The sequence below is a fragment of the Sebastes fasciatus genome, chromosome 24 (assembly GCF_043250625.1).
Source record: "Sebastes fasciatus isolate fSebFas1 chromosome 24, fSebFas1.pri, whole genome shotgun sequence".
NCBI classification, from domain to species: Eukaryota; Metazoa; Chordata; class Actinopteri; order Perciformes; family Sebastidae; genus Sebastes; species Sebastes fasciatus.
In genome coordinates this window covers 7,465,975-7,478,501 of record NC_133818.1, presented here as the reverse complement: position 1 = coordinate 7,478,501, position 12,527 = coordinate 7,465,975, and the positions used below count along the sequence as shown (strand labels likewise).

Sequence of the window (12,527 nt, the reverse complement as noted above, 5' to 3'; positions counted from 1 at the left end):
CTGGCACATTTCAAAAGAAAATATAATTAGTTTTTTAAAGGTCCAGTGTGTAGATCTGTTAGCAGAGTGGAATATAATATTTATAACTATGTTTTCATCAGAGTATAATCACCTGAAACTTAGAATTGTATTTTCGTTTATATCCACACAGGGAGCGTGTCCTCTTCACGGAGTCTGCCATGTTGCACCGCCATGTTTCTACAATAGCCAAGAATGGACAAACCAAACACCCTCTCCGACACGCTTACAAAGGGACAGGTAAGCGGAGGTGTATTCAGTTGGTTGCAATTTGCAACCTCACTACTAGATGCCACTAAATTCTACACACTAATCCTTTAAGTTCAGTATTGCCACTCGTTTATAATGTTATCAGCCGACTGAATGGGCATTATCAGCCACATAGATATGGGTTAAATGGGGCCATCTACACCTACTAGTAGGTTCAGAAGGCCCATTAATATCTATTAATTTGGTTGGTTGTATGACTACAAGAAGACGCCAACCTCTAGTGTTTTGTTGCCTAAACCTAAAGTTGTTTTGCTTCAATTCACAACGATAAGTTTCACTTTTACTTTAGGCACTGTTTGGCCCGTTTGAAGCAACGCCCATTCAATCTGCTCGGCTCCGTCACATTGCCATCAACATTATCCGACACATTTTGGCCTCTTTGATACTTTGACAAACTAGCTAAATCTGCAACACTCCACTTTTCATTATTTGTCATCAGCACTACTTAAGTGGCGTAAATTGACACGCTAATCACTCCCAGCAGTGAATGTATAAACCCACAGTAATTAATGAGGTAGAGTTTTAAATGTTTTATTAAAAAGAAAAACACTAAATATGTCAGCTGTGGCAAACTCAGTGGGTGCTGATTGTATTTGGCCTAGCTGGAGCTCATTCATACAGCCGAGTATGTGTCATTTATCAAGTGTTGATTTGCACAATGAAAGTATATTCAAGCTGGTAATTAGAACTTCTGGAGTTGAGAGTTATATGCGGGAAGATGAAGTGTGAGCAGTTCATGAAGTCAGAGTAGAGAAGAGAAAAAACGCTTACAAATAACTCAATTTCATGCACCTTTTGTTTCTTTCACCAGAGCAGGGGTTCACTCAAATAATGCTGAAAGTCAGGGGTGTAACTAAAATGCTCTCAGGAGACACCCAGACTATGGGTATCTATTATTTCTTCCTGTAGTGTGACAGCTCATGCAAAACCGTTGGATCACCGTTTTAAGCTGAGGTGATGCCTGAGCACCCCTTGTCAGCAAGTCATTGGCATAATGGTTTGAATAAACTCTTCCCTTTCCCTATGAGCTCTATAATTGGAACAAAAAGAAATGACATGGCAGCAAATCCATACGAATTTCACAACCCAGTGTTGTTAGAGCAAGATAGGCAAGATGTTTCTGTCAAAATAAGTGCCGCCTCATCAGCATGAATTGCAAAACGGAGCTGCAATAAAAACATCCTTCTTAGTTGGGGTGCTGTTGTAAATGTGTTCTATATAAGGATGCTAGATATTTTCACCAAGGAGGTGACAAATCTGACAGTGAAGAAGTACCTCACAGCAAAGCGTAGTTTTCTTTCTTCCCTTTTAGCCACGCTTCCGAGTCTAGCGAGAGCAATGGTGGTCAGTAGGTCTGTGGGTCAACTGCGTCAAAGAGTATTGAATGGATTGTCAAGACATTTTGTGCAAGGATTCATGGTCCCCAGAGGATAAAGTCTCCTGACTTTTCCTCTATGAAATCTTACACAGATATTCCTGGTGCCCAGAGGATGAATGCTACTGACTTTTGGTGATCCCCTGACTTGTCATCTCGCACCATCATCAGGTTAGTTTCTTTAGCATGTTAAAACTTTGTGTGTTTAGGGTTATTAAGCAAATGTTAGCATGCTAACATGTCTAATTATGAGGTGAACATGGTACCAGTGAAAAGTGAAGCCAATGTGGAAGTGTCTTAAACCTGCATTCTGAAAAAATGAGCCTACTTCTCTCTTGATTTATTACCTCAGTAAACATTGTAAAAATGAGTTTATGGTCTCAATCGCTAGTTTCAAGTCTTCTTCAATACAGCATGATGTTCATTTAGTAAATTATGGTCCCATTTAGAGTCAAATAGACCATAAAGCAGGGGATGTTTTAGGGCGTGGCTACCTTTTGATTGACCGGTTGCTACCACGGCGATGTCCAGTCTGGTTTTCGTCTTACAAGTTTAACCTTTTCACAGTGTGTTTTCAGTTCATGAAAGTTAACTGTAACATTTTGGTTGCATAAAAATGTCTTATTAGCTCCACCCTCTCGTGTCACTTCTGGTTGCATCAAGTCAAGATGGCAACGGCCCGAAATGCCGAACTCGAGGCCTCAAAACGGCAGTCAACAAACCAATGATTGAGGTCACAGTCACTACGTCCACTTCTTATATGCAGTCTATGCATGGTACACATTATACCTGCAACACATCAGTGTCATAGCATTGTCATTGTGAGCATGTTAACATACTGACATTAGCATTCATCTCAAAGCTTTGGCTGTAGACTTGTACTCGAAATAGATCATCAAAACTCCTTCCTTCAAATAAAAATAGTCTGCTGTTGCCATTTGGGAGATCTATTGAAAGGATTAAATAGAGAAAGTCTTTTGAAATAGAAGCCTGTCTTCATCATGGCAGCTTAATCTTGTGGTTTCACATTCCACGTTGGCGTGTGCAGCTTTGAATTTATGTAGATACGTAAAAGAGTATTTGGAAACTACATAGTTGGATAGGTTTTGTGTTTTCATGGGTTTATGTGCAGTATCACTTTAGCTAATAAAACCGATGACACCTGGTTGACAATGCAAACAGTGCTTTTGGCCAGCAGCAAACATCACGAGCTGAGGAGTTGGCAGGCTCAACAGCGGAGCTCAGGTTCACAAGCACCAACAACAGGTTCAAACTGAAATATCTTGTTTTTGTTGGCAGTGATCAGAGTACAAACTTTGTTGTGCACATGCCACCGCAGGGCAAAGCTTCAAATCATTTTGGGTAAGCATACGTCTTCCCTGATCCCAGGTTGTAATCTTGAGTCATGGTCATGGTGATTTACCGACAAGCTGGTCGCAGTTTATCACGGATTACGTGCCTGCTGTGGTACATGATCGTGGGAGGTGTATTATCCTTACACGTGTCTGTTTTGCATATCTATTAACCTGGGCTAATCCATTCTGGCTTTTATGTTAAGGGCCATATGGAGATGTTTATCCCCACTCACTGTTACATAATCATCCAGACTACACTGAATGTCTACTGCATAGATACAAGGAGGATTATGCACGGCAAATTATGACGTTAAACAGCTTAATTATTGTAGTCACATAATGTAAATCTTAATTTACCGTTTCTATTAGATCCACAAGTATTCAAATGTGATGCGTGTTAACTAAATGTATTAAGAATTGTCAAAATTGATATAGATGATATTTCAGAAACATTAATATGACATAATATGGATAACATGGATAAATTAACTTTGTCAGGTTGGATAAACTAAATCAAAAGATTATTTGAATTAAATTGTAATAAATTACATGTGTCACTGATTGACATATCAGTTGAATAACCAGCAATTATTTTACCACTATTTTTCATTATCATGTTTTTTTTATCGTAAATTTACGACTTTATTTTCTCCTTAATTTCAGAGAATATCCAAGATAAATTTATGACTTTATAATCGTGCAATTTTTTTGTCTTTTTCTTGTAAATTTGCAACTTTAATCTAAAATATATTAAAAAAAATTCTTGGAAATTTATGACTTTATAATCTCGCAAATTGAATTTTTCTTCTCAGAAATTTGCCACTTTAATCATAGAAATTATCCAATTTTTTCTTGGAAATTTACAACTTTATTCTCAGAAATTCTGAGTATTTTCTCAGAATATTACCCCGCTCCTTCGGCTATGTACAAATCATTAGTTTTATATATTCTGTTTTGTTTTTTTTCTTTATTTTCTATATTTTTTTCCAACAACTTAATATATAAAGGAATAATTCACAATGTTGCATTAAACAAATGTTAGCCCAAATGTGACCTTGAGGATTGCATCTGATGTCATTGGTGGTCATGATTTCCTGTAAGTTACGTAGCTCACCTGATGAACTTCAGATACTGTACTGTAAGTGAGCTTATGTGGCACTTTTATTTTTTCAGCACCATCCATCACCTTACATATCTGCCATCACAAACCCCTAGCTGGAGCTAAGCAGATTATCGAGCATGTTGGGTCAAGCACAGCTGTGTTGTTTGCCCGTGTTATGCTCAGGACATTTCTATTTTTCTACCTCAGCAGCCCTCTAGGCCAACACTGTAGTAGCCTCCGGCAGACAGCGATTACACAGGAATGTTATTAGTCTGTCAAAGCGCTTGTTGGGGCGAGCTTAATACGGACATATGCTTTGGACACACGGAGATGTCTTGCTCCATCCTTTATTTACCCTCATTACGTCCAGCCTGCCGTCTGCGATTATGACATTTTAAGATCATCGCCTACCGTTTTATTAGCTTTAGCGCGGCATATTAAATGAGTCAAATTAAACTGCTTACTCTGTGAAGACTCATCACACTCAGCACGTTGAGCTGAATTCGATTGTAGAGTTGTATTGAAAACACTTTTCACGCACCGTGGGTGGCATTTGGAAAGTATTTTTTTGTAAATCAGTAATAATGCATCTATAATCTTTTTTTTATATTCAGCAGGTTTATGAAAGTTTTTTTTTTTTGGGGGGAAATGTGCCTCGCTGAAATGACTGCTGGGAAATAATGGCGCTTTGGATGGGAGCCCTTCCCTCTGTGCTCCGCTGCCTGTTTCATTTTGGCTGTATTTCTTAAGGCTCTTAAACCCGAGGCATATCCAAGCACTCATTTGAATCTCTCCTTTCAAGCTCTTTTTCTCTTCTAATCAGATGCTATTTTTTTTCCTCTTGGATAGAAAAAAAAAAACAATAAATAAACTTAACATAATGAGAAGAATTGTCAATATTTCAGCTGTGGTTTTTTATCCTTTTGTTCGCTGGCAAGTGATGGCGACGGTGAAGAAAAAATAATTAGGCTTTTGTTGACAAGAGTCGAAGAAGCGGTGGAATTCTACCGGTCGCGGATCAAAACGATCCATTCATTAATTTAATTGGCCGCTATGAGATGGCGCGGGTGTTTTCCTATGACTGTGTTAAACAGTGATAGCCGTGGCGTATGGGAAATTAGATATGGCCGTTCTTTGTGGCTGGAGAAAAGAAACCATTACAGAAGAAGGGGGGGGTAATCAGATAGAGATCTATGGAGGTTTTCCCCCTTTTTTTTCTCCACCATATAGACTGCTCCTGCTGAAATCTGTGGGAGAATGACTCTCAATGAACCCTGGCTATTATAGGGCACTGCTCTGCATTAGTGTGCAGGCTAGCAAACCATGCTAATGCTGCACTCTCTCCCCTCTCCCTGCACACACATGCACAAAAGCCCCCTGTGTTTGCGAGAGCACAGAGGGGGCTCACATCTCACTTTACCAGAGCATATCAGGAGGCGATTCCAGACTGTGTCTCGGAGGGGGCGGACAATAGCAGCGTCTGATCAAAGCGGAGGAGATGCATGACACTCGAATTGGAGTTCGTGCGCTGTCTACGACATCATGTACATAAAGGGAGAATGAGGGGAGAGGTAGTGTTACAGGGGGGGGGGAATGACAGAAAGGAGAAATGGGAGTTTAAAAAAAAAAAAATGTGGAGTGACAGAGCGGCGTACATAAAGGCATGCCTGTTGAGTGACACATATGCCATCCAAGTCAAAGATGTCTATCCAGTTGCGTGACAGATAGCGTCTCCAGATAGCTGATAAGCGCTCTCCGCAAGTGACCGACCGCGACCTCTTTCGCATTCCTCCCCTTTAGACGAGCAGTTTCTAATATTTACCATTCTCAATGGATCCATTACGACCTCCTATTACCCCCCTGCGATGTAACATATCCTCCTACTTTCTCCATATTGTTGTCTGCTTGCACTGCCGTACAAAAGGGGATCGGATGTACACAAGGCGCCGCTCTGGGATCTCTCTGGGAGAAGGAGATTTTTACATGCTGAAGTGGCGATGAATAGATTTGAGGAGAGCCTTGTTAAACATCTAGTCGAAGGAGCTGTGACTGGAAAATAAACGGCTTTGGAATATTTGGTTAGGATATAGTTGAAGTGGTGAGCCGCAAGAATGTTGACTGTTTCCTTTTTGGCAATTGGTTTTCATTGCTGTGGTGTATGTGCAGCGCTCCCTGCAGACTTCTCTTTATTAAAGCAGCGTGTCCGGCGGCTGGGACTTGTTTTTTCTGGCTTCTTTTACTCATGTGTTCTGCCACTGTGGCTATTGCTGCCACTGCTAACGACAAACTTACTTACTGTGTTGGACTTCAGTGCTTCTGTTTCCTGTAGTCAGATACCAAAATGATGACTTTGATACGATACCCTCAGGTTTGACCTGTTGAAGATCCAAGCAGGATACAAACATGTTCAATACAAATATTGTGGCATGGAGTAGCGTGCAGGCGTCACCTTTTTTCTTTACTGATGCTGTGTTGATAGCCTCGCACCTACTTAAAGTGCGTATAATTAATCTTCAATTCGATACGATACCGTTGATACCGGTACTGAAACGGCAAAAACTTAAAACATCAGGAGAAGTAATCGTTTTTAAAATGAATTAAATATGTTAAAATGTATTAACTAAAAAATGTACATGTTATACAGTAATCTGATGTTCCCTATACTTTTTATGTTTTTATTTTTGCAATCAGATATCACTTAAACAATGTTTAATAAGGCTTTTTTTGCGCCTCTGCCGCCGCATTACTAATGGTATATATCCACAGGATTTGTCCTGTCCACGCTCCCCATTCATTGTCTATGTAAGCAGCCGTGCACTGCATTCTGGTGGCGTGGGGGCGCGATTCAAGAGATGGGGCGTCACGTCGGCTGCTCCTTATTTTGCATAAAGTTGAGGTCTAGGACAGATTCACATTCCACAATCTGGACAGATTGAGAAAAGATGGTGAATCTAATGTCATCGGTCGATTTGGTCAGAAATTAAAGCTGCGCTGTTATTTCCTTGTTTTTTTTAATGGAGTTCTGCTGGACACCAGCTCAGAGTGGGACTGTGCAGTTAGTGAGAGATGTTTTACCTGCTTTAATCTTCTTTTCAACTTATACTGCTAATATAATGGGGTACCGTGTTAAACGGCAGGGTATTGCGATACCTTTCTAGTATCGTTATACAACACTACAGGTGATAATATGTCGTTGATAGACAGCAAAACAATGACAAACCATTTGAGTTCTCTGAGCTTCACTCTCATTTTCCTGCATACCGGAGACAAAATGCTATAAAACAACAAACCATGAATCTCTGCATGGTTTCAACTCCACGCACGCTCATAAATGCAACCTCAATCAATCACCTTTCTTACAGAAGCCTCACACACACACATTACCTCCACCTGGGAGTGGATTCGATCAGAAGAGAGTGGTTTTTTTTGGGGGGGAAAAAAGGTGCATGCTCCGAGGCAACGCAACCTCTGAGAGCAGGTGCCTCAAACCTTCGAAAAACAAATGTGGTGATGCGTCCGGGTGGTAAATCTGAGAGACAAATAGAGTTTTATGATACAAATTGTTGCCGGAGGATCAGAAATGAAAGGAAAAGGAAAGGAGGGAAGGGAAGGAACATAAACACGAAGACAAAGCCACGGGGCATGTAAGTGAATAAAATGTGAATCCAAACAAAAAAAAAAAAACTCCCTTAAAAAACAAAGATTGTTTCTATGCGTCTCCTAAGGCTATGTGGAGCCAGTGCTGTCATGCTTGGTGCACTATACAGATGTCCCCTTGCTGAAGATGCAGATCAGGAAGCAGCTGTGTCTCAGGCCAGTGACTAGACAATAGTATTAAGAGAAGCAGAGGGAGATCATCCAGTCCTTTGACAGTGCGACTCTGTGTACTTATTCTGTTTATCTTCCGCCTACAGTAGTTGGTTTTGCTGCCTGTTTGTGCGATAAGGTGAAATTAAGAAACACGGTGAGGAACGTACCATGCTAAGACTGACTTTGCCCTCGGCCCTTTCGTGTATGAAACCTGCATCTGGAAAACCTCATTTCTCTCTGTTATAATTTGATTTCAAATATAGGCCCCAAGCACGAAAAGCACCAACCCGAACATGACCCAAAGATATTTTCTTCCATGTAATATCCTGGATTTTAAAAGAAATACTATGACTCATGCTGCTGCTGATGATAAAACATCACAAATATATCATTCTTTTGCGATTTAATTGTGGCAAAATTAGGTTGAATATTAGTTTCCTGCAGCAATTATGGGGCAATTTTAGGGGTGGGAATCATCAGAGGCCACACAATACAATATTATCACAATACTTAAGTCACGACATGATCTTTATTTAAACATTGCGATAAGATGTATTGCAATATATTGTTATTTATGACCTTTTTTCTAATGCAAATTATGCATTTTGTCAACATGAGAACATGCTAGAGACGCGCAAAAGTATACATATGTGACTACGTCCGGTTTTCAAAGTGTTAACAAAGGGAACTGTATATACAAAATACATATATGGAAATAAGATTGATTGGATCGTATTCACCAGAAGTATAAAACAGTATATGTCCCTTATAAATTTAAAATAAAATACTACTAATTTGTGAGGGAAATGTCTTTTATTCTTTGATTTTTGGGTTGCTGGAAAAAATAATAATAAATAATGCCTGACATTGACTGATATATTTGACTTCAGGACATCTCTGACTACATACATGCTGAAAATCAAATATTTTCACTGTATTAATTTAGAGATTTTTCAAAGTAAAAGTCCCTTGAAGTGTATGATTCAACTTTTTCCCATGGTCTAGTGTTAACAACAAGCTTAAAAATCACAATATATATCGAAAAAGGCACCTAAGTATCGTGATAGTATCAAAGGTGTATCGTCCCAGCCCTAATAGTTTATATAATAAAAGACTGTTTCTTGATGTCCATGTGTTCATACAATATTGTCACGCAAAAATATTGTGATATATGCTGTATTGATTTTTTTCCTGTTGGAATTTTTCTTGTGTTTTCCCTCCGTCCTATTGCTATTTATTCATCACCAGCCTGACATTTGAACCTCGGCTCCGTTAGACTCCCCCTGTAGCCTTAAACATCACTGCAGTGCCTTACAATCATATACTGCCAGCATGGGTGGCCCCAGTTGGAATCAACTCCTGATCTGTGCATGATAATACAGGACCATCACACAGACTCGCCAACGCTACCCACTGTTCTCTTTCTCTGCGGATGAGAGGGAATGTCACATCAAACCGCATGCTGAAGCCAAGGCAGCTGAATGCTGCACGGCTCCTCCGACATCCATACATACACTTTAGATCAAAACGCTTTAAAAAAATAAGATTCCCCTGATGCTCTTTTTCCCCCCAGTCTTGTACCAAAAGTCACATTACGAGACGGGGGCGAAGAGCTGACAAGAACTTTGCTTCAGATAATGTTCGCTAGATGTATGCTGAGATGAGGAGCTGACCTTAATGCTGCACTAAATGTCTCCAGTCGTGCAATGTAAAGCCAATCTGGTGACATTAAGTAGCGTTTCACAGCCATATTTCCAATATTGATTAGAATTGTTAAGCTGACTTTTGTGGCTGTTATACAAGCTTATTAAATTCACATTTGCAGCTCATTGATTATTGATGTAACTGACCTTTATGGTCGTTGTTTTAATTACTGTTTGTAGTATCTGTATTTCCTGAATAGTGTTTATTACCAGAAGGGATTCCTCCTTCTTCACAAACTTTATTGCAGAAGTGATTCAAACGAACACTAAAAAAAGTAGTTTTGCTGCAGGGACAACGCCAATAACTAAGACAATCCATCATTAAATATCAAATTAAAGCCCCCCTCCACTTGAAAATGTGTTTTACATATTGTTGCTTCATTTGACTTTTATTGCTCAGAGTGATGAATGTGCAGTGTTTGACACTAGAGGGCTGTTTTTAACATTCATCTGCTGATGGAAATGTGAGTAAAGGCAGGATTTGTGACATCACAACCATAGGTGTAATGCCGCCGGAGCGCTTGAAGATCCAATCACCACTAAAAGCAAATGTCATGTAAGTGAGCCAATAGAAACCAATGGAATGGTCCAAATTGTCATATTGGTATGTAAGGTGTGTTGATTGATTACCAGAGGCAAATTCACTCAGACCATTTGGCTGAAAGGAAACTAAATAGTCTATCTAACATTTGTGATTGTGTGGTTAGTTATTGTTGACTAATGTATGTAATCTCGCCACCGTAGGAACAGTGCAACCTTTTGAAATAAGCCAAAATAGCACTACACCCCAGAACGTGAATATCACGAGGCAAAAAAGCGAGATGAGGTCAATTTTTCTGAGCTTTCGCACCACAAATAAAAGCATCAACCAATCAAATTGTGCGGAACGGACATACACTATATTGTACATCTATAGTACGAAGCCAGAAGGCAGACTTCATTACTCCTTTCCGCCTTGACAAAGACAGTGCATACTAGATCCACTCCTTCTGTTCTTCCTTTTCACAATAAAAGCCCTAGACTCCGAACACTTTGCTTAAAGCAAACATAAAATAGTGAGCTCTGCTGGTATGAATAGTTTTGATGCAAAATATTCACGAGTATTTCACATATTCGTGTCGTTTATTCGTCACTCCCCCGGTGTATAAAGGCCTCAAAAGTAACATTCTCAACATGATGAAACTATTTATAAAGTCCATCAGACATTTGTGATCATGTGGTCAGATATTTTTTGTCTGCCAACTTAGGATCAGTGGTTACACAACCTCCGAAACGAGCCACGACTCAACCACATAGCACCACATCCCTGATCACAACTAGTTTGGAAGCCAATCGATAACACATGTCTGGAAGGGATCTTTCATGTTTATGCATTCACGAGTGAATTTGGCACACGGCTAGATTGGCAGCACATCGTCTCCCGCAGCTGCTACAGAGCACGAACGTGACGCCGCCAATTCTGGCGGACGTCGAGGATTACGGGGCCTCTGAGGGGTTTTGGGGTTGATGAAAGAAATTACTTCTTCACGTCGCCCCTCCATCGCTCTACCCCAAGGACAACTCTTTCTATATAAGAAAAAGTGCTAGTTTTGCCAAAAAAGTACTTGATAAAAACAAAAAAAGCATATGACGCATGCCCCTGGCTCTCGCAAGACTGCATTTCTTCAATTACACCGGGCTTCTGTAGTGATTGGGGTTTTTGAAATGGGAGTGTCAGACATCTGTCTTCATTTGATGAAATGAAAGTGCAGCTCTGTTACAGGAAAAAGTGCCACTATGTGTCACCACCAGCAACCGTCGGATGTGGGCCATTCATCAATGATTCATGGTTAAAATTACAGCTTCAGGAACATATCACAATTCAATAATAAAAAAAGAATATAAGGACGGCGTTGCTCAAGGGAGCAGTCGAGCAAAAACACGCCTGAAGGTGATGTGTCACTTTCTGGGAACACTGTATCACCTTGCCATGTTTCCGTCAACGTGGAGTCCATAAACACATATTAGTTGTTTGTTTATGTGTGTTTGAATAGTTCAGCAAAGCATTTCTAATTATCTGTTATAGGCAGTCAGTGGAGACATGTCTGACTTTGGAGAATGATATTAATATTTCTGGCATCTAGAGGCTGATGCATCATTTCCCACTACAACAGATGAAACGGCAAATGGGAAGATTAAGAATTCAATCTGGAGTGCGCGCACACCGGCTCATTGTGCGTCCTATTCCCAGGGTCTGAGACCAAACTTGATGTTATGAGATGTACTCATGATTTATGGAAGTGACTACTCCATCAGCTGGAGTGCAGTCTTGTTTTTTGTCACTCCCAGACAGTGGCCACACACACAATGCTTTTCCGGTGTGTAAAATCAAGCAGCACTCAATAAAACACCCTGCGCGTCTGGATGGGATATTAAAATGTTGTGTTAAAGTCAGAGTCAGCTTTATGCTAAATAAAAGATTGATATCAATACTGGCGACAGCTGCGAGAAAGAAAGAAAAACATTTCTGACCCAAATACACAAAATAGCCCGGAAGAGCGCTCTATGCTATGGTTATAAAAACATAAACAGATGAATAAAAAATAAGAGGGAAAAGAAGAAAACAAAGACGGGGGACTCTCCGACGTCAGCGTTTCTTTGAAACTGATGAGCAAAGATGCACCCTCAAGTCAAATAAGGCGGCTCGGAGGGGAGAGTTTGGTTGCGTGGAAAGAGTCCCTGAAGAGAAGCAAAACAGACAAATAAGAGCTAATGGTTTCTAATGGCGTGCGCTTGATCTGACAGGATGTGTGTTTCTCTATACCCATAAGTCACGCTACTTTAAATACATGCATTTCTTTCAATGTTGGGTTCGAACTCATGCCGCCCTATATAGGAAAAATGCATACCGTCCC

At 40.2% G+C, this 12,527-nt stretch overlaps 1 long non-coding RNA gene across 3 annotated transcripts in view; it reads left to right on the top strand.

The window, feature by feature from the left end:
* The window catches only part of LOC141763088 (uncharacterized), a 129,273-nt gene that overhangs the window by 66,301 nt on the left and 50,445 nt on the right, over positions 1–12,527 (top strand). For 2 of the 3 annotated variants that reach the window (XR_012593007.1, XR_012593008.1), the window contains exons 3-4: positions 152–258; positions 1,759–1,834. This is a non-coding gene — a long non-coding RNA (uncharacterized LOC141763088). Of the gene's footprint in view, positions 1–151; positions 269–1,758; positions 1,835–12,527 lie in introns of all 3 variants that reach the window. The other variant, XR_012593009.1, reaches the window with a different exon arrangement.